Source organism: Panthera uncia, chromosome A2 (genome assembly GCF_023721935.1).
Source record: "Panthera uncia isolate 11264 chromosome A2, Puncia_PCG_1.0, whole genome shotgun sequence".
In the NCBI taxonomy this organism is placed as follows: domain Eukaryota; kingdom Metazoa; phylum Chordata; class Mammalia; order Carnivora; family Felidae; genus Panthera; species Panthera uncia.
The window spans coordinates 36977171-36999763 of NC_064816.1; the positions used below are offsets into that span (position 1 = coordinate 36977171).

The 22593-nt window shown below is 43.1% G+C and overlaps 1 protein-coding gene across 11 annotated transcripts in view; it reads right to left on the reverse strand.

The window, feature by feature from the left end:
• Positions 1–22593, reverse strand: part of FOXP1 (forkhead box P1) — a 695473-nt gene that overhangs the window by 272478 nt on the left and 400402 nt on the right. The window contains exon 1 of one of the 11 annotated variants that reach the window (XM_049642706.1): positions 7098–7881. The exons of the other annotated variants lie outside the window; for them this stretch is intronic. The gene's annotated coding sequence lies outside the window, so the exon portion shown is untranslated. Of the gene's footprint in view, positions 1–7097; positions 7882–22593 lie in introns of those variants that run through there. 11 annotated transcript variants of the gene reach the window in all.

Below are 22593 nucleotides of genomic sequence, written 5' to 3' on the forward strand. Positions count from 1 at the left end.
TGACCTGAGCCAATATCAAGAGTCGGACGCCTAATCTCTCAAGCCACCCAGGCACCCCTCTAACAAACGCATTTTTTAAAGTAGAAAGAAACAGGGGAAATTACTTTTAAAAATGTATTTCATCTAACTTAATATATCCCAAATCTTTTAATGTCAACATGTAATCAACAAAGTTATCACAAAATATTTTACATTCTTTTCTCTACTAAGTCACTGAACATGTACGCACACACGAAGCATGTATTTTGTACAAACGACGCATCCTTAATTCAGGCTAGCCGCGCTCTGAGGGCTCAGTAGCCACATCCGGCTGGCAGGTCCCCTGCTGGCAGAGGCCTAAGAACATTCCAAGATTCCAGATTGGAAGAGTTTCTAAATGTAAGGGGCAGGGATGCCATCCACACTGTCATCACTTCACCCGCCTGCAGTGGGACTGCTGAGACACAGCAGAGGGACAGGGCTGGGAAAGGAAGTTAGAGTTTCCCTGAAATGTTCCCACTTCTCTCTCTCCATGTGGACTGCATCGTGTGTACAAGAGTACAAGCTGTGAGTCTGTGCACGTCCACGGGGATGCATGTAAACATCTACAGATCCATACATCTATAAATTCTACAGCTGATATTCATTCTGTCACCTGTCAAGATAAAAGTAAAACAGACTTCAATCAAAGGGAAAAGAGGAAACACAGCACTTTCCTCCCCCAAGAAAAAAAGAATTTATCAACAGTCTAGTTTGGGGAGGAGGGGGGTTGATGAAGAGAAGGTGGCTTCTTGCCAGGAATTTATATCACACTGAAGACTGGGAAATTAGGAGATGTCTCAGTTATTTAGAGCACACATTTAAAGTCAAAATCCCCAACAAAGAAGATAAATATGAAAGCCCTTAAAAACCACAGGTTCTCAAAAAATAAGTATCTGAGAAGCACAAAACGCTCTCAAGCTACTGAAAGGTTAGTGCGAGCGTGTAGTGGAATTGAGCCAAGTGCCTTTAGACAGGCAGGCTTGGGTTCGAAGCCCCGTTCAGTCACCTTCTACCCGTGTAAGCAAGCTATTCAATCCAAGCGAACGTCGGTTTCCTCGTCAGTAAGCAGAGACAAATAACAGATATTCCTCCAGGGCTCGGTGACAGCGAAATATGCCAAGTTCTTAGGCAGCTGCTATTCGATGCATGTATGTACAATACACACACGAGATGCAGTTACATAATAGATACACGTATATCATAAGTATATGTAGGTAACAAGAACTATGTACATAGTGTACATGTATAGTGTGTGTAAGTGTGTGTGTCTCTTTCGGCAGTGACAAGCAGGACTGAACTGCAGTGGCCAGGAGTACGGACTCTGGAGCTTTCCTGAAGGAGTACAAGTCTTGGTTCCAGCCCCACACCTGTGTGACCTAGAGCTGTACACACATCATGGACGCCAGGGCTAAAAGATGACAGTAACAGTGCCTATCTTGACCACTTGTTGGAAGGATTCAGTGGTATCACATGTGCCATTCACTTAGTACATGGCTCTTGCTCATAAACTCTGAGTTATTATTACAGGCATGAGACCATAATCTGGGCTGCAGGTCTTCCGGGGAGAATTGCTACTGTCCAACTGCGAAGACTGGACGTTGGCTCCCATACAAGGCGGGGGCCAGAGGAAGAACAGATTGATTATGGGGTCTACAATCCAAATACCATCATGCATATTTAGAGGCCTTACACCAGAGAAAGCATTTCCTTCTTTGTTTTCCTTTTTCCTTTTTTTTTCCCCCAAGATTTTATTTTTAAGTCATCCCTACACCCAATGTGGGGCTCAAACTCACAACATGGAGATCAACAGTCCCACACTCTGCCAAGTGAGCCAGCCAGGCACCCTCCTCATTTTCTTATTTGATGCCCACATGCCTACAGGAATAAGTACGATGATTTCAACCAGAAACTATTTCTGGAACACCTATTATGTGCAAGGGGTGACTCCACGTGTTAGGAATTCAGATTAATATTCCTTGCCTTCAGGGAACTTAGCTTCTGGCGGTATTTCATTCATTTGTTTATTCAACTTCCCAGAAGTAGGAAATATCACAATGGGAATATCTGCTCAATTCGTGGCATGGTCTGAACTGAGAAAGTCTAGCCTAAATTATTATAAAAATGTTCTAGACTATTACCTAAAATCGTTTCTCCTTTCCCCCGTCTCCTTCAATGGTATGGGAAACAAAGTATTTCCACATTTTTGAAAAATATAATGTTGGATACGACATTATAGCCATACGCAAAGGTTTTTAGAAGCTTTTTTGCACATCTTTGCCTTCTGTGGTGCTTCTGAAATGAGGTACAGGGAGAAAAAAAAAGCTCTTTAAGGTATATGCTTCTCGAGAAGTTCAAATTGCTGAATAGCCTGACATCACATGAACAGTTTGGCAGCATTTACTTAATTCAAAAACAGCTGGGAGAAGAGACATTCACTTCCATTAGGATTTCCAGAGTCAGGGGCACCTGGCTGGCTCAGTTCCCGGAGCATGTGAGTCTTAATCTCAGGGTCATGAGTTCAAGCCCCACATTGGGCTTGGAGCTGATTTAAAAAATAAAAAAATATGAAAAACAAATTCCACAGTTATGCAAAAATTCCCTGTTCCAGTTGTCACTGCTACAAGGCTGAGTAAGCCTGTATACACTTCATCATGGCAAGACCAGGAAATCCCTGCCCGCCGCGGTGTTGGAAAAGGCAGCCTCCTGACAGAACTGCTGAGGGGAAGGGATGCAAATGGTCTGGCAAAAGTTTGGGTCAAGAGGCTTAAAACTGGGGAATGCTTACAAAGGAAGGGCAAGACTTTTAGCTCCAACAAATGAGGATGGACACAGCCAATTACTCTGCTTTAATACGCTTCCATTTGCCCAGGAAGTAGCCTGCAGGAGAGTCAAGAAGCTTGAACTATTTTTAGGCCCATGACCCTTTTAAAAACACAGAGCTAAATTCGGTCCTCAGTTACACCCACTCAACTCCCACTGGCTTCAGCGGGAGCCACAGGGAGAACCCGCTCAAGATGTCGAAGAGCTTACTTATGCTTTTGCATTCCTTGGTTCAAATGGAATGAGAATGACAGTTTACTGGCTGAGGCTGGCTTTCGAAAGCCACCCAGCGGGTCTCCTCCCTCTAGGGGGGGTGCAAAAGGCAGGGTCTTACATTCCAAGGACATGGCTGCCACACAACTGGATAAAACTTGTGTTTATTTGACGATCTGTGCAGGGGAGGGGAGGCGGGGGGGGGGGGGGGGGGGGGTGAGAGGAAGAAGATCCTTTTGAAAATGGTAGTCTATCTTGGAATGGTTTAAAATTATAATCTCATCTATAAAAGCCCAGATTGGAAGAATTGTATTATGTGGGCTAAATTAAACTTTTGCCTCCAACTAGCATGGGGCAATTACAATAAGGGATCACGTGAAGTTCACTGCTGTTGAATGCAACACGATTTGTGACCATCAACTACAGTAGAGTGGGGGAAGGGGGGGCGGGGGGGGGGGAAGCATCATTTATAAATAATAGGTCCCAAGTCTGACTTGGGGGTGAGTGGAGAGCATTTGGCATCTCAAATTACTTTAACTGGGGGCCTTCATATCCCATGGAAAGGACACTTTGTCCCCCTCCACCGTCTCTAATCCTCCCTTCTTAAAGGAACACTCAGCAAGATAATGAATCCTTTAAATGTTACATCTTCTGTCGTGCATTATTGTGGTGCAGAAACTCTTCACATCAAACAGTCATCAGGACTATTACAAAGTGGGCTTATAAGAGAGGGGCTGAAAAGGAGCTGTGTGAAAAGAAGTGGAAAATTAAAGCTGAAGCAGTCGAAGAAAGGGCTTAATTTACTGGCATGTACAGTATGCAAATGAGATTACTCTCAGCTTAACTGCATCATTTATGTCCATAATAACGGCATCATCATTACAGGGCTCAAATTAAATTACACCATAATTAGCATATCAAAGTGATTGGTTAAAGTTTAAAACAAATACCCAATTTTGTTAATGAACAGCTGTAATTGTCATGTACACTTCAGTGAAAACTCTCTAAACAAATATATGTTTTAGAAGGGAGGAAGATTTTTTTTTTTTTTTCAAGCAGACAGGTCTGTAGCAGAGGTAAATTACCTAAAAAAGAATGACATGGACTATTCTATTAATGTTAATATATGCTGATCATTTTCAGGTAATAAAGCATTCTATCAAAACAAGGCTTCACTTATATTTAGACACCTTCCCTGCTCCTGAATGTGACAAACCACCAGAACCCAGTTTCCACTTGCCGCAATGATGGCAACGCAGGGGTGACCTGTCTCGAACAAGCAAAGGACATGTTCAATAACATGCTATTACGAAACCTCCATACTTATTGAAAAGACGTCCATGCTCAAATCGCTCCCACTCAAAGCTGATTTTCTCCGCATTCCAGCCGAAAGAGGGAAGAGTGACAGAGCCAGAGAACTTTCGGAATTTACGGGGTAGACCAGAATGCTCCTAAGTTGATGACCCTACAACATGTTAGACAGCCTCCAATTCAGGCTCCCCTCCTGGAATCAGAGCGGACCTACATAGCAGTCCCAAACATGCAGCTGCACTAGAGAAGTTTTCGCTCTTCCGTCATTAAAATAAATCAGGAGGCACAACTAGCTGCTCTGTCAGTGTTGGCTAGAGCCAGCATGCACACGCGTTTTAGATATGCAAAACCAGACACGGATAATAAGCTTGTTTTCAAACCTTTTTGTTATAATCATTTAATGTCTGAAGAGTTTCTACACAAGAATCAATAATCTCGAGGCTCACGTGCAAAAAAAGCTCTCCGCCTAAGATTCTCCCCATTTCTTACCAACGCACCCCATATGTTCTCTGCTATATCTGTGAGGGTAACCATCCACTGTGATATACAGCAACGCAAGCCAAAATATATTTTTCCCAAAAAGAAAAAAAAAAAACAAAAAAACGCACTTTCAAATAGACTTAACAAGCAAATTGAATGTCTTATTAAAATCGTATTATCTAAACAGTGTTCAAAAATTTAAAGAAAGTAGCTTTTCATTTTATTCATCGAGGAATCCATTAAAGCTTAGGCTCTGAAGTAGTATGTAAATTATGTGCCTTTCAAGGTAGAGCTAGGGCAAATTCACTCCATCAACTAATGATGAACCTCATTATGTGCAGGGAGGATTTCATAATGAGGAAAGAGCCACCCGCCATTCCATGTTCTAACATAAATCCCTGTAAAATTTGAATATCTCCCCGTCTAATTAAAGGCTACTAATTCCAATCACCCCCTCCATGGCCCCAAAGTAAAAATAAACCTCTTTAAAAGCACAGACTACAGTTATATTTCTAAAGCAGCACTCGATTCTGTTTGGACTCAGAACCTTCCACTCAGATATGTTTTGCGACAAGCATAATTAGCAGCTTTCTAAGATACAAACTTTGAGGCTGTTCGAGCTCATTTTGGTTAAATACACTGGATTTCTATTTTTCAGAGAGCTTCACCTTGACGGGGCTACAGTGCATGCACAGAAATGATCCACAGCCAAGAAACCAACAGGAATGTGCGAGCGTCGTAATAACGTAAAATAAAATTCTTACACTAGAGTTCCAGGCTGAAGCTGAGATGTTCAGAAAAAAAAAAAAAAAAAAAAACCCAAAAAACCAAAAACAAAAGAAACGCGCGTTGTGGCATGAACCCGAGATTACATTTGGATGGGGATGTATTCAGACCTGCTTGGGAACAACATACTCGATTCTGGAACACAACTGCTTACTTTTAATGCGGTTTGAACTAATGAACAAGTACAGCCCAGCGTGTCACAAGCCATAGAGCTATTCCCTCTTGTAATCACTGACTTTGATTTTTTTTTTTTAACCGAACACTACAGAACGCAAACCCAACGTTGCCAAACATATTTATTATGATTAATAGCCTGTAATATCTCTCACTAAGGCTTAATTTGCTCTTTTTTTCAATTATGAATCTGCACTACTCTATTCCAGTCCCCTTTGCAGGTAGAGATGAATTTCTTGTGGTCTTTACTCTTTGTATTGAACTGCCACCCAGCAAGGCACAATTAGTTAAAAACAGCAAATCTCCACCTTGACTCTATCAGAGCACCAGATTAGGCGAAATAAGAGAAGCCAAATCAGTGAGAAACATGTGAAGGTGTCCAGGGAATTAAAAGCAATTAGACCAAAGGAAAAAGGAAGAGTCCATACGCTGGTCACCCACTAACTCACACCTTTACATTAGAATTCAATATAAAAAAAAAAAAAAAAAGACAAAGAAAAAAATATCCTGGATCCTCTATTTAATTTTGATAAACTGAATACACAGAATCCAATAAGGAAATCTTATCTGCTGTCGTCAATTCCACTGTCCCCCCAAAAGTCTGAACCCCAGTTTGGTAATGCCATTTACACACCAGCGTGACACCAGGTGTAGCATTTCAGGAGCTAACGAGTCCATTCTACTAGAGATGCTGCTGCTTTCTAAGTTGCATAAAAATAAACTCCACTCCATAAAAGCTGCCACAGTGCGTGCTCTCTCATCCCTGGGCTCCAGGCGTGATCTACACCACCACCCCCCCTGCCTTTTAGGTCAGCCACTCATGCATTAGGAAGACATCCCTCCCAAAATAACTCGGCCCTCCCCCAAAGCACAGAGTTGAGCAGCCTACCTTTGTTCTGGAGTTGCAGATAATAACAGGCAAGCCTCAAGACCATGAGGATTTGGAAAAGATCAGGAGAGTTGAAGAAAAAGAAGAAGGAAAAGAAATACTCCAAGTAGAGAAGAATTGGAAGAAACAACAGGAAAACCCTTCTAATGAACTGTAGTGGCTGCCACAGGATCGGGGGTGTCTTCACCAGTGTTTACACCAGTGAGTACACCCCTGTTCCATCTCATCCACAACTGGTGGCATCCCCCCCCCCGAATCTATGCATGACAATTAAAAGCAACTGCACCTCTCCGTTTGGGAGGGGGACCACAAAAGACCTCCGCAATATTTCTTTACAATGTCTATATCACTGATGAGCATTAGTTTGAGTGACAAAGGTCCCGGGCTAAATCAACATTCTTACCTTAATGTTCCTAGTAAAAGGCTCCAGGAAACATAACTCATGAGACATGTATGCAAAGATGTGTCTCAAGGAATTAATCCAGAGCCCGCAGATGAAGGGGGGGGGGGGGGGGGGGAAATTTTTTGAAAAAGGAAAAAAGGAGAAAAGAAAAAGCAATGGCTTATTTCCAAACAAACGCAGCTCAGCCCGGGCAGCGATGGCATAAGAACAGGTTTGCATATACAGAGCTCAGTGGCAGAAACGAGAGTTCTGTAGGATTTATTTGACACTTATTTTCCGGAAAGCCTTTTGTGGAGTTGTACGGTTTGTTTCTTATTGTCTGAGAGGCAGTTAGGAGCTTTCTCCCGGAGGGGGCCCCTCAACCCCTGGGCTTGGCTGCCTCTGACAGGGAGGTAACCATATTAGGATGTGTATGGTAAAGTAAACAATAACATAGTTGCAATGAAATGGAATTTTTTTTCCAAGCTAATGGTGTTGGGGTCAGTCTGTCTTTTTAGCCATTCCCACTAATTTTGTTTCCTAGTTCAAACAGGCCCTCCTCCTCCTTTTTTTTTTTTAAGTGCTAGCTGTTTCCAAATATCTGACTGTAAATTTGCTGAGAATGTTTGCAATGTAAGAAAAAGCTTTTAACATCCAAATAAAGATCCTGCCAGTTTAATCATTAAAGGGGATGTGAATTTTCAAACCCTTGCTAAGATCCAACTCTCCCCTACTTTCCTCCTCCCCCACCCCCACCTCGATATCTCCCTGAAGGTTAAAATTACTTGGTCATTTAAAAGTACCTTCTAAATAAATCAGATTTTTAAAGAAAGAGACTGTTACCTTCATAAAAATTCCACATTCACATACGGTGTCACTGAGTGAAGAGTCTTAACCGTTCATGCGCCTGAAAATTTATTACCTGAAATTTCTAGGATGGTTACTTTTACATGATAAAGCTCTTTCCCACCTCCTCCAACCCTCGGTTTCCCCCCCCCCCCAACCCCACCCCCCCGGAAGGAAAAAGTAAGCATAAAACACTGTTGTCAAGTCGGCCTCTAGAAATTAGCTAACCAAACAAAAAATATTAAGAATGAGTTCTCAAGATGTTGCATATTTAGGAAAAGTTCTGCAGGTCCAAAGACAACAATAAAAAGTAGGGCTGCTTTCTGCCCACTGTCACTCAGTAGATTTCCCGCCGAAGCAGCGAGGGAAGCATCCCCGTCCAAGGTCAGGGCCGGCGGAGGAGGGCAGCGGGCGCGACTGAGGAGCACGGAGGGTGGGTGCTGGGGGACAGCCGGCCAGCTGCCAGGCAGCCCAGGGCAGAGCGAGCTCCCATGTCTTGGTCCCGTAGGTGAGGGCCCTGCGTGGCTGCTCCTGAAAGCACTTTCCCGGAGAGATCTGCCCAAATGCGGGTGTTTAAGTAGCGGCCAGCCCCTCGGTGTGCAAGGAGGGGTTAGAGGCACAGCACTGCTGCCCGTGAGGACCCCAGAAACCACCCCCGCCCCAGGCACAGAGGCAAAACACGTGGCGAGAGCGACAGGGCACAGGCAGGGGAAGAAATGATACATGCAATTAAGAATGAAGCCAGGCCGATGGAGCAAACACAATACACGTGGCCCTGGTGCAACTTCCAGAGCTCAGAAAAAGAGCGCCTCCCCAGCCGGGAACCCCTGGGCGGGCCTCTGCATGGCCTCGCTGCTTATCAGATCCGTATCACACAGAAACCTAAAACCCCTGCAACTCATGTTTTATTAAAACATGTTTAGCATTCTTCTTAAAGATAGGTTTTAACCCCAAATACCCATGAAATTAAATCTCCTATGCCACTTATCTGCACTGCCGGGCAAAAACTAAAGTTGAGCTAAACAGAGAGATAGCAAAATCAATAAATCACACCAAACAAGTAGCAGTTCAAAAGTTCAAAGATATGATGGCCAGTTCACTGTGTCTTAGCACTCACCCAATAATAACTGGTCTCCGTCACTCCGCACAGTATAGACAATTTCATGGCATCATTTTCATTAGCCTGTCTCATGGAAAATTGCTAGCTATTTATGTATACGCTAAAATAAATTAGCCATTTCATCGAGCAGTGTGATTCTTATAAAATACATTAACACAATACTCGATTTTCCAGTTGGAGTAAATAAATAAATCAATAAATTCAATACAGGGTGATTCTTTTATTGTGGCGCTCTAGCTCTCAGCGTAAGTGTTTTTATTGGGTTTATTTGTTTCAATAAAAATTGAAATGGGCCAGTGATCTCAGTGCATCTTAGAAAAAAAAAATCTATCCAATATTTGGGAAAGTATTGCGTAGAACGCTCAAACTTAGAATTGTATTCAAAAATCATCTTCACGATAATTATGATTCCACAACCTCATTCTGATGGGGATTTCACAAAGGGAAAGGCAGAATCTGCCAGGTGCTTCACTCTTGTCGCGTTTCTGTGCCAGAGACCCGAGTCTGGGGGTGAGTCTTCTGAAAGACAGCAGCCCCTCGCTGTGCTGCGACCTTATGCCTCAGACGTGCCTCTTCCCTGGACAGGGAGAAAGGACCGAGGGGCAACTGCCAGATGGCCTCTTCTGTCACACCTTACGGAACGCCATTGATTGTGGCTCAGAGAAGGCCATTTACTCCAACCCCTGGGGGAAAGACTGGGGTATCATGATTGCAAGAGAGAAGAGAGAGGTGTGCTGATGCTGTAAATAAACTCAGGCCAAAGGCCTGCCAGCAGCTCCCGAGGCGAAACGGAGAACACAGCAAGCAGGGGATTTTTCCTGGGTCACCAGTGCAACTGAAATCAAAGGAGGAGCAGGGGAGTGGGTATCTGTTGTTTATGCCTGCCCAACATCCACGCTCCTTTTCCTCTGATAACACCAGCTGCATTTTTCTTTAGGGGAAGTGCCCCATACCCTCTGGCTGGTGAGCCACAGTCCTGGGATGCATCTCCCAGCTCCAGAGGTGGAGCCATAAACCAAAGTCTGACCAATCAGTGCCATCTGCTCTACTGGCCGCCCTGATTGGCTGACGGATGGACAGGTCCCAAATCGGAATGGCACTCCACTCCTAGTATTCTGCAGGAACTACTCGGAGAGGGAGACTGTCCTTCTGCTGGGCTTTTGAGAGCTTTGAGAGCACAGACTGGGCTCGTCCCCACAAAAAAAGAGAGCTGGCTGAAAGAGGTCAGGACACAGCAAGTCAGGGATGAGCCCAAGAGCAGGACAGATTCCTAACAGTACCGGTGGAGGACCATCCTACGCCTGGACTTACCCATTACGTGAGCCAATGAACTTCCCTTATTTGCCCAGCCAGCCGGAGTTGGTGCTGGGTTATTTGCAACCAAGAGGTGCAATACAGGATGTCAAACTAGACAGGTGTTCCATGTGTAGTTCTTCAACTCTACCATATGTATTAGCCCCGATGAGAAAGCAAACCAACTAAAAACACACTAACCGACAAACTCCCACAGCTATTACTCAAAATCTGTAGACCTCACCTATCTATGTATCCTGATCATCAGCCATGTTCTCTTCTCTGCTATCACTGAAAAGAAAGAGCTGGAAGAATGAGTGATGACCCATAGTCAAAAGGACCGCCAGACGAGCTGAAAGCAAACTAAACTAGAGATCTAAAATAAATCCAGTGTGAGGTCTAATAAAGACTTAATATCTCTACGCCCCTGGTGCTGGTGGTTCCGGTCAGCAATGGACCAACAAATCAGTTTTGGTAAACAGCCAGTTGGCTTACACAACAGGCCTTGTGTCTTCTGACCAGACTCATGAACAAGGGATGAAGATCTGACTCTTTCATTCTCTGATAAAAGCTGTATTGAGGTACAGAGGTGGGATCGAGCAGTCCTTAGTCTCTGATGGCAAACACCAGTGAGGAGGCAGAGAAGGGGAAAAAGGCCTGTGTGGGTCCTTAAAAACAGGCCAACACAAACTTGCCAGCCCAACACTCTTTCTGAGTCCCTTCTGCAGATCCACTGACACTCATAAAAATGTCTACCGGTTGACCAGATGCTCTTACCTGCAGCCTACCAAAGTTTCAACCTGCTGGGCAAAGTGTAAAACTATTCTAGGAGACACAAATATTCTAATATGGCATGGGGTATAGCTAACATTCGCTGCATCATACTGATAGAAGGGAATGTGGACAAATTCAAACGTGATCCTTGAGTTTTACTCCTATATTGGTTCTCTAATCACTATAAAAACTACCATTTACCAATTCTCTAACTGAAGTAGAACACACTGTAATTGGCATGGAATTCTTACAATACTTTTCCCATTTCACAGATATGGCAAACTCAGACTCAGGTTAAGTGACTTATGAAAGGTCACAAAGTGAGCAATGAACAGAGCGAGGTTTCAGTGTCGATTGGCTGGCATGCAAAACCCACGGTTGGCTTTAGCCCTGTCACCTTCCTTTCCTTCCTTCCTTCTCAGGAATTCAGTTTTTCATTATAATATGTCATTAATTCTTAAATCTCCAATATCTAACACCAACTAACTGGGAAAAACACACAAATTTCACAAAATTTATATATATTCACAAAATTTACTACATTCTATGAAGGAAAACAGACATGAACCAAGGATGAGAAAAAAATGGCAGGGTCCTGGGGAACCTATTTAAACAGAGTGAACAGGAATGTCCTTAGAGTAAGTGACATTTAAGCTGGGGTAGAGAGGGTGAGGCCCTGCCAGACTGCTTGGCTTTTAGCCCTGGCTCCAGCCCAGCCAGATTGGCAAACCAGGGCCCTGATTTCCTCCATGGGCAGGAAAGGACCCCAAATCAATACAGCCAGGCTTTCTCAGGAGTCGTAACCATAGCAACACAAACAATTAAAAAATAAAACAATAATAGAAGCTACCGATGACTTTATTCTTAATATGCTGGAGACTGTACTAATCACTTGACATGTATTTTCTCATTTCATCTTTAAAATAACCCTATAAGACACACAGTCATCACCTCCATTGGTACCCAAAATCTCAGAGAAGTTAAGTAACCTGCTCTTAGCCACACAGCAGATAAGTGGGAGCCTACACCTGAGCCCAGCTCTGGACAGAACACCTGATTCTGGTACCCCACACTGGCATTCACCTGCGATGGTCAGTGTGAGCCTTGGTTGCTTACACTAATGTCCTGGCTAATGACAAAGGCCTGGAGTGGAATATCACCCACCCCAAGACATTATGATTTAGATGGTCAGCTCCACTCAGTTTGCAGGAAGAGGGAGAGTGAAGAGGGAGAAAGCAGAGGAAGAGGGGGGACCAATCCCATGGCCCCCTTATTTCTCCCAACCCAGCTATAGTAGTGTTAACTAGACTCCCCTGGTGGCTTTATGGATCCTTCCCTGCCTGTGATTAGGACTATGGGATTTGGGACAAGGCTTTTCGAGGCATCGCCTCAAGTTTTAACCCTACTACATGTCAATATTGTATCAATACACAGGTTACCTGCAGTCTTGGGAGCAGAAGTCACTTTAAACTTCTAGATGAGGAGCTGTGGGCCATCAGAGTCCCCCCACCCTGAAGGGTAGACTTTCTGAACCTCAGCACTACTGACAGGTTGGGCCAATAACCCTTCACTGTGGAAGCTGTTCTGTGCACTGCAGGGTGTCTAACAGCATTCCTAGGTAGCATCACCACCACCCCAGTTGTGACAGTAAAAAATGCCACCAGGGGCACGTGGGTGGCTCAGTCGGTTAAGCGTCCGACTTTGACTCAGGTCATGATCTCCCGGTTCGTGGGTTCGAGCCCTGCGTCGGGCTCTGTGCTGACAGCTCAGAGCCTGGGGCCTGCTTCGGACTCTGTGTCTCCCTCTCTCTCTGCCCCTCTTCCCCCCTCGCACTCTGTCTCTGTTTATCTCTCTCAAAAATAAACATAAAATAAATTTTTAAAAGATGCCTCCAGATATTGCCAAACAGTCTCTGGTGGAGAAAATCACTTCTGGACGAGACCCGCACATCTAGAGAAACTCTCCCCGATAGGACTTTCTGTGGACAACTTACACTGTCCAACAGAGTAACCGCCGGGCACTTGAGTCTACCTAGCACTTGGGAATATGGCTAGTACGTTGCGGAACGAGACTCTTAAATTTATGTAATTTTAATTAATTTAAATTTAAATAGCCACATACATCTAAGGGCTACTACATCCTGGACTGTGTGCAGTTTTAGAAGTGTCGCAACTTTTCCATATTCATGAGAATCCGATCCTCGGCAGATGGGTATTTGGTTCCCAGTTTGAAGATTCTATATATTAATTAAAATTTTTATTTTATTTTCAGTGGAAATGGTTTTGGTCCTGACTTCTTAAAAACCCCATGCTTATGGTGAATCTTCTCATTTTTCTAAAAACTTTCGTCTAATGTTTATACAAATTCGAATCACAGGTTTGATTAGAATTGCAGACTTATTTAGTTGACTGATTCAGGCAAGAGATGTATACTTGCGGGCTAAAAATAGGTGCATTCTTTAAGAAGCCAGTAGCAAAGTAATCTTTTTCCCTGTTGGCAAAACATATTTGCTTCTCCCTTTAGGCCATGCTGCCAGTAAACTGGGTCTTCGGGGACATCAGCTATCCTGGAGAAAAGTGCTCTGCTCTACCAACTCTAATCACCCAAGCCATGTGGAAAAAGAGTGACATTATGGAAGATTTCTTACACAGTAAGATCCCTCCAGTCTGTCTCTCCCCTGAAAACTCCCAACTACACATATTCAGGTGGAACTTTTCCCTGTAGCTCAAAGTGTGATGAATTTTTCAGCTTAGGGAGAAAGATGAGTATTGATGTAACAAAGTGACGGTAAAACCAGCCGTACGACATTATAAATACATCACAGCTGTCAGGATGTTTCTTTCACAATGGGCAAATACAGAAGCACAGAATATTTTCGGGGTGGGAGAGGGTAGTCATACCCAACACCGTGTGCAGAGTGTGAAACATCCAGAGCTACAGCTCTGAGCAGGAAGCTGAGCCATCTCCAAAGCATTTCTTGGGTGACATACAGAAAGCCAGAGATGGTATAAAGCCTAATGATGAATAAAGTAAACAAAGCGGGTTTGGCTTAATCATCATCTCTAAATACCAAGAAATTTCAGCTTCAGCAGTAATGTAGGAATCGAAAACTACATTGTCATTCTAAACAATACCAAAAAAAAATTTTTTTTTAAATACCTAAAATAACAACTTCATACCCTTTGCCAGGCACAACCTAGATTTTGAAGTTGATCTTAGCTGGTCAAGTATCAAATGTCACTCCACATGTAGATACTATTCAACAGTCATTCCCAACTTCTCCACCACCCCGTCGCCCTACTCCTCAAGCTGAAAAAAAAAAAAAAAAAAAAAAAAGACAGAGAGAGAGAGAAAGGGAGAGAGAGAGAGAGAGAGGTGGTCCCCTTCCCCTTCCCAGCTTGCTCTGCAATTACAGATAGACATCTAACTTAGCTCTGGCCAAAATATATAAGGGATATAAGATATAAGCTATTTTTCCTCCTTGATTGGAGGAAAATCATACAAAGCTTTCTTTCTCTCCCTCTCTCTGCCTTGGCCCCTTCTCCCACTTTTGTGCCTATGAATGTGACTTTGTAGGCAGATGATGCCTGGAGCTGTAGCAGCCATCTTGTGGCCACGAGGAAAAAGCTAAAAGAATCACAGCTAAGCCAACCCAGCAGTCAGATATTATTCAGGTGCTGAACCACTCTTGAAACTGACTACCTTTGGTCTTCTGGGCAAGTAAATGATTAATATCCTTATGTTTTCAGCCACTACTAATGAGGTTTTCTGTTACTAACAGGTGAACACACGCTAATTGACATATCTTAGGTCCTGGAGAAAAATCACTTCCTTAAGGGAACTTGAGTAATCAACGTGTAATTAGCCAATCCTCCTGGCATGGAAGATGGCTCCCTTGTCACTTGAGAACTTATCACTAAAGAAAATTATTCTTAGTCTTTAGAGGCTCCCTGAAGAAAAACACCACCCCTTCACACCTACTGTGTGTGAATTCTGTGCAAGGCTTTTACTCAAGTGATTTGCTTATACAACCTCGTCTAGTCTTCCAACAACTCTGTGGGGGAGGTACTATGATTTATCCAAATTTTTGAGGAGAAGAAACAGAAGCAAAGAGAGGTAAAACAGAATGTCCCAGGCCAAGAGCTGTTAATGGAAAACCTGGTCGCACAGTGGGTCAATGGTTATATGCATGGCCCCGGCTATAAAACGTGGATAACTGCAACCAAGTGATAAACATTTCATGTTCTAAGACATAATGGAAGAATCCTGGGCTCAGAGCACAGGACACCCAGTCACATGAGCTGTGCCTGGTAACCGAAGACAGGATTCTGTGTCTCATTCTCAAGAGCTATGGATGCTCCCATTCAGGTGACAGTCACCATCACAAGTAGGCACAGATGTCACTTTAGCGTTGCCTGTCTCCGCACCCTGGAGGATGGAACGGGGGCAATGCCTGTAGCACCTCGTGCTTGCTGGGTTCCCCCGTGTTTCAACACTAAAGGAACAAAAGAGGTAAATACACTTCCAGGGAAGTTGTTAAAAAAAAAAAAAAAAGGAAGCACGGGTCAGAAAAAAAATAGCTTCGAAATACTGGAAGGCAAACTGGCGAAATGGATAGGTGCAGCACACCTACGGGTGTGGGGGAGAGGGGAAGCAAGGCGGCATGCAGCTTAGGGTAGTGAAGAACCATCAGCCAGCCTGGCTATACACTTACTGGCTGTGTGACCCTGAGTAACTAGCTGGACTTCTCTGAGCCTGAAGTTTCCCATCCATAATGTGGAAATGAGAGAAGGATCTAACATTTTGGGTTGCAATGGAAGTCCAATAAAATGGTACATGTCAAAGTTCTCACCTAGTACACAGTCAGTGCTCACTAACAGTTACCTATCCTCCCTCTCCACTTGCTCCTCATCAGTGCTGGCTGATGATGAATTGCAGAATTACTGCACAGGCCCTAGCCTAGTGCTCGGCATGCACTAGGTACTCAGTAAGTGCTCGTTCCTTGGTTTTCCCATCTCTCTTCCCGCCACAAATAACTCAAAGATTTAATTCTGATATGATGCACCTATCGCAATTTTTAAAAATCTGAACAAATTTATCCCACTAAAATGGTTCTGGGTTTGATGCTATGGTAAATTCATAGACAGACAAAATATCTCTGGACATACGTGTACATGACAGGTATGGTAAATAACAAAGAGAAAACTATGCAGTTAAATATATGTAAATGAACATATATTTTCAAATATTATACATGCAAGGATACCCCTACCCATTTGCTAAATTCTCTGTGTGATGAGGAAAGAGTTAATTTTAATTTTTAAAATATTTCTTAACAGTTCAAATTTTCTGCTATAAAAGTATACTCCTTATAGAAACTGGAGGACGACATAACTTTTCAAAAGATAAAAAAGAGAAGAATGACCCAACTTCTATCCTCTTGAATTTGTTTTCTAACAGTTGCTAATTTGTCAACCATGTAAATGGCAACAAATCTTTAAGAAGTAAGTAATTTTCTGAACATTTAACTAACCTAACCTCCATGCCCTTAATAAGTTACTGTTCACTATTTTTCCCTCCCAACTTCCTCTTCTCACCAGGAATAAATTCTTCCCCCAATTTCAACCCTTTCTTTTTTTCAAAAATATCTCAGGGGACATCTTTAACCTCCTCCCACCCCATTCATGGTGTGACTAAAGTCTACAGATGGGTTGGGAACACAAAAATAAATAACTTATTAAGAGTCATGACCACTGGGCTGGCCTCATTCATGGAGGTTTCGTGGACTGGCGTTTGCTGAAAAGTTTTTCCTTTTTGGTTGACTGGCCTCATAGAGCCCTGTGAATGCCAGGACTTATGATAAGCAACGACATACTTAACTGTTACATATTAATGTTCATGATAATGCAATCTTTCATTTGGGTGATTTAAAAGTCCCTCTAGTCCGACTTACAGTTAGATATACACTGAATGCTTCATCAATCATAACCATTTTTATTCTCCATCTTGTGCAAAATACTAGAGAAGGTGAATTTCAACTACACACTGAAGAGGGCTTTCCTATTAGCCCTGAAAAATTTCTCTCTTGTCATTTATACATTGGATTCCCAGAGTTCCTGCCTAAGCAATCTGTTCACCTGCACCTTTCACTACAGCAGATCTTATCTACAGAGGAAAAGGAAATCCACATTCATATCTCTTCTACAGGGCCAAATCTTCCTTATCTTACAGAGAGAAGAAAGCACGTCTCAGTTATGGACTAGACAAAACGCCTGGCATCTCAACATGTGAAACGTTTGTGAGCAAGCAGCTTGAGAGGGTCGGGATGACTCAAAACGAAGGTAAAGCAGGATTTAGAAATAATTCGCACCAAGAACCAATGAGCCCCCCACCGTCAAGCAGTAGGCAGTGATCACAGAAAACTCTCATAAATGCACTTGAAAGAGACTACACCTCCTTTCCATTCCTGTAAGGGCTTGTCATAGTTTCAGGGCCAAAATCTTCCCGCAGCTGACCTTGGACCTACAAACTGTGAGGCAAATCAAAATGGAGGAAGGGATCAAATCAGTCACCATGCAAGATGGCAACTCCAATTATCTTCAAAGTTAGAAACCCAACACCTTTTATCATACCGCTACAGTAGTCCCGTATGCAGCCTACAGCGCCCTCACATACAACACACAAATCCGTGCAACTATAAACACATAAAAAGCTGTGCCCCAAAATGCTCTGCTTAGGGTACAGGAGAATTAAGACTATCCCTCTAAAAAATTTTTTTAATAAAATCTTATATTCAATATTTAGATTTTGATTTTATGACCTTTCTTCACTTTTATCCTCTTAAATTCTCCCATCTTAACAATCTCCTTTGAGGCTAATAAATTTATGTTTTTATTCCTAGGTCGTTTATAGGTTGATCTCTTGAGGCAAAGAAACATTGAATTATTGGAATTCAGTGTAGAGATGCTTCCAGGGTAAAGGCTCTCTGTTTATTAGCAGAAGAAATGCATTCAACTAATTTGACTTGTAAGTCTGATAAAATCTCCCCGGAAAAACTGATTCTATTATGATGAATAATCCTTTGAGGTGAAAAATGAGAAATATACACACTAGCTTTTATTATATATTAATTCCAACAGGGTCTGAAACGAAACTCAAGTAAGCCATCTTTAAGATGTTGGAAAATGGCAAACTTCCCTGCAAACTACATGCAAGAAGTAATTAAAGTAAATGAACATGAAATTAAACAGCACCCCCATAAAGTCGGATATAAAAGTAAAGATTATTAGAAAAAAAATCGTCTTCCTCCTCTATATTAATCTCATGAATTGTGCGTTTACTCTATTTCTCTTTTATTATTTGATGATGGGTTTTTAGAGCTTGGGTTTTATTAGGACTTGCTCGAGGAAGGTCTTCAGTAAGAAGCTAACTACAGGTCTGAGTATGTTATTACATCTTTCCCAATGACTTAAATACTAGATGAAGCCATACAAGATAAGGGTGGGCTCATCAAGCTTGCTGCAGAGCAAAGCTGGAAGGCTTCCGGATATCACTGATGACCACGTCAAGATCATCAGAAAGGAGATTTAAAGCTACAGTATATGGGACTTTATTTATAGAGGAAAAACTCTGCACCTCCTTCAATAAACTCTACTATTCATGTAAAATTCAGGGACAGCTGGTATTTGTTGAATTTTGGGGGCTATCCAGAATCCATTCTTAGTTCAATTTCTTTTTGGGGAATTACCACCCTCCCTCGCTGTTCCAGGCAGGGTGGGAATCCTCAAAGTCCCCTGCCCTCTCATAGCCATCAGGTGGCTACGTGATGCCAAGTAGGCGCATCTGATTCATGCAGAGCAGGCTGATGTGAGGATAGAAAAATGTGTGGGGAGGGCTGGTTTTAGCAGTGACAGTGATGAGCTGGTCAAGTCATTCAAGCTGCCTGTATGCGGGAATTGTCCTCCCTCCTATCCATTCCCAAATTTCTGTCCATTCTGGAAGCTACTAGCTGTTGCCCCGATGAATTCTTGTAAGGTGGCCAGAGGTGATCTCTGTTGCTTGAAATCAAAGAATCAACCAATATGATGGGATGAGCCTGGCTTGACATTGGTTCACAGGAGTAAACTGAGCTCACTCAACCCAAGCTCAGTATAATTCACCTTATGTGATATTGTGCTCTTCTGCTACATTCTGGCCAACAGTCAGTAAAGTCATTAAAGTCCAGTGTCCAAATCTGCAAATCGGGAACCTCTCCTTTCCTGGTCTTGACAGCATAGTGCTAGATAGAGATCACCGAAAAATACAGAATGGGTAAAAAGAGGAGGGGTGTGAAAAAAAGTCTGCAGGATGTGTGTGGCAAGATGAAGAAATCTAGCCCTATGAGCATTTACGGAAGGGATGTGGATTATTCACCTGGACTTCTGGGAACCATAGCAACCACTGTGATGTATTCTCAGGTATCATGGCAACAATCACAGGGACTTTACAATCAGGCAGCTCTGAGTGCTAATGCGTGTCCTTTCTCTTAACAGCTGATTCTGAGCAAGTTACATCAACTTTCTGGACTTCAGTTTTCTCATCTGTAAAATGGATAGTATTCACATCTGTAACTCATCAACTAGTTGGCAGGAACAAATGTGATAATAATATCTAGCAGTCTTGATGCACAGCAGGCCCTCAACAAAATGGTCCTCATTATTACTGTGCTTCCTAACATCCGTGGAGCACCCACTATCTTCCTAATGTGCTCTGGAGCAAACAAAGTAAGTTACTTAGGCTCTTACCTTCAGGCAAGAATGTGTCGCTTTCAAGCCTGAAAAGAACACACTAAAATACAGAGCAGACTCGAACAAAGGTTATAATGAAATACAAACACACACTTGTGGGAGTCCAGACAAAGGAGTGAGTCATACAGGCTGGGCTAGGTTGAAAGGCTCCATAGAAGTGATATCTGAGCCAAGCCTCGAAGGATGAGTAGGATGTTAATAGGTAAGGGAGGAAGGAAGGAAGGAAGGAAGGAAGGAAGGAAGGAAGGAAGAAAGGAAGAAAGAAAGAAAGAAAGAAAGAAAGAAAGAAAGAAAGAAAAAAAAAAAAGGAAGGCCTGGCATGGCACCCAAAGTTGAAAGAAGCAATAACATGAGCTGCACAAGTTCAAGGGCAGGACAAAAACAAAGGGTAGAATAAGCCATCTGATATAAGCTCCATAAGACCGGGAACCAAGTTGGAATCTGTCATTCCTAGGACTATCCTTAACTCCTAGAGGAGGGCCAGTCCCATAAGAGGCTCTCAATTATTCTGTGGAAGGTTACAGTAGAAGAACAAAAGACGGGCGCAATGAGGCTAAGGTAGGAAGAGCCTTGAAGGCCACACCAAGGATCCAAGTCTTCCTTCTACAGTTGGGAAGGCAATGATAAGAAGGACAGAAAGCAGGAGGCTGACTTTAGGAGTGAAATAAACAGGGCTTGATGCTTGGAAGGATGGGGGAGGGGAACGCAAAAGATAAGAGTGTTCTAAGTAGGCTTTAGTCTGGGAACTAAATTTTTTGAACTGAAATGTTTCTGTGTCCACAACTATCAATGGTACCACCCTCAAAGTGGATTTTGACCACAGGGAAACCTTTCTGTCCACAGTTCCGAGAATGGAATGAGCTGCCCCATGAGGGAGTGACCATGTCTTTCAAAGCCTGCCGTCAGAAACAAGAAGATCCCAGGTTTAAAGCCAAATGCACCGTGTGACCTTGCAGAGGCTACTTCATCACCTCTTTGTGTCTTAATTTTATTACCTATAAAATGGAGTCAACAGCAGTACATCTTTATAAGGTTGTTAGGAGGACTCAAAGAGAAGATCTACACGAAGGATTCAGAATGGGTCCCGGCACATACGAACTGCTCCATGAATGTCACCGACTATTATTCCTGTTGTGTCTTTGTTATCTACCAAGGATGGTGAAGACCGAGTCTCAGGGTCTAAATGACTGACTTCCCAAGTCTATGATGCTTATATCGGAAGAAAAGTAAACCCCACAGCATCAGGTGAGAGGGGCAGACTCCAGTCGACTGTCAGTTTCCTACAGATGGACTAGGCGGTTCGTGGGTGAACGACTGTACGAAGAAAAACTGATATAGGTTTGAGATGAAACGGAAATGCCTACAAGTTAATAAAACGTCGATATTCAAGATGGCATCACGCAGCGTGAACTAACTACATATTAACCAACAGCCGCCACAGGGAGTGCTTCCTTCTGTGGACTCAGCCTGTGACTTATGTCCATGTCCCTTAGGAAAAGGGGAGCCCAGTCACCCTCACACGTAAGCAACTTTGTGGGGGGCAACCATGAGAGTCCCACTAGGGTCTCAAGATGCCACTCCACTAGGTGGGAGAGGTGGGGGGCAGGCAGTAGGGAACAACTAAGGGCACTTGGTAATATTTAGGGAAAGAGGAAGGGATGCAGAGAAGAAACTGGCACAACATGCTTTTTGTTGCTGCTGTTTTAAAGCAGAGGTCCTTTTTGGCCATGTTTTGTCAAATGTCTGCAATGGCTCATTTTTGTCACCACTCTTCATCTTTGCATTTTACACTTTTGGCTGAAGTCTGGTAAGCATTCATACATTCTTAAATGCCGTATGCAATGTTAAGTAATTTATTTAGATTAATTTCTTAACCCACACTTTGAGTCATCTTAAGACTGACACTCGAAGGACAGTGAATGGTATGAAAGCACAACGTGAGGCAAAAATAATTAAAAGGTGACTCAAGTTTTGGCTGTGACCTGCATGGGTGATTAGCAAGGATGAAAAAAGAAACATTCTTGAAAATCAAAATGTACAATTCAGTTGATATACTTTATTTCCGGGTTGAGAATATAAGCAAGAATGTGCCTTCACACAGGAAACTGACACCGAGTGCCTTCCCTGGGTCACCTTATATTTGAAATGAAACCTGTCATTCTTGGGGCAATAATGTCTCCTAGAGGAGTCGATGGGCAGGGGTGCAGCACTGGAGGTGTGCCATCATTCCCATCTGTAGGTGGCCGCGGACCTGCCAGAGGTGGTAAAAGGACCCTTGAGAGAATCCTTGGAGGCAATTATGCCTTGGAGGCAATATGCCTCCAGCTTTCTATGTATTAAACAGCAGAAGGGACCAGAAGGTAAGGGGGGATAGCTGCTTTAGAATTTAGCTTTCCACCATACCCCACCTGCCCTTTTCCGAAGTGCAAATTTCTTTGTTTTGAAGTCTGTTTATTTATTTTGGGAGAAAGAGAAAGCGCAGGTGGGGGAGGGGTGGAAAGAGGCTCCGAGCAGTTGATACAGAACCCAAGGAGCCCAACACAGGGCTCAATCCCACAAACGCTGAGATCACGACCTGAACAGAAATCAGGAGTCAGTTAAGCGACTGAGCCACACAGGCGCCCCGCCAAGGTGGAAATTTCTAATAAAGCATGGAATTTGTTAACCCATTAATTACATTTCCTCCTTTTGGGTGTTC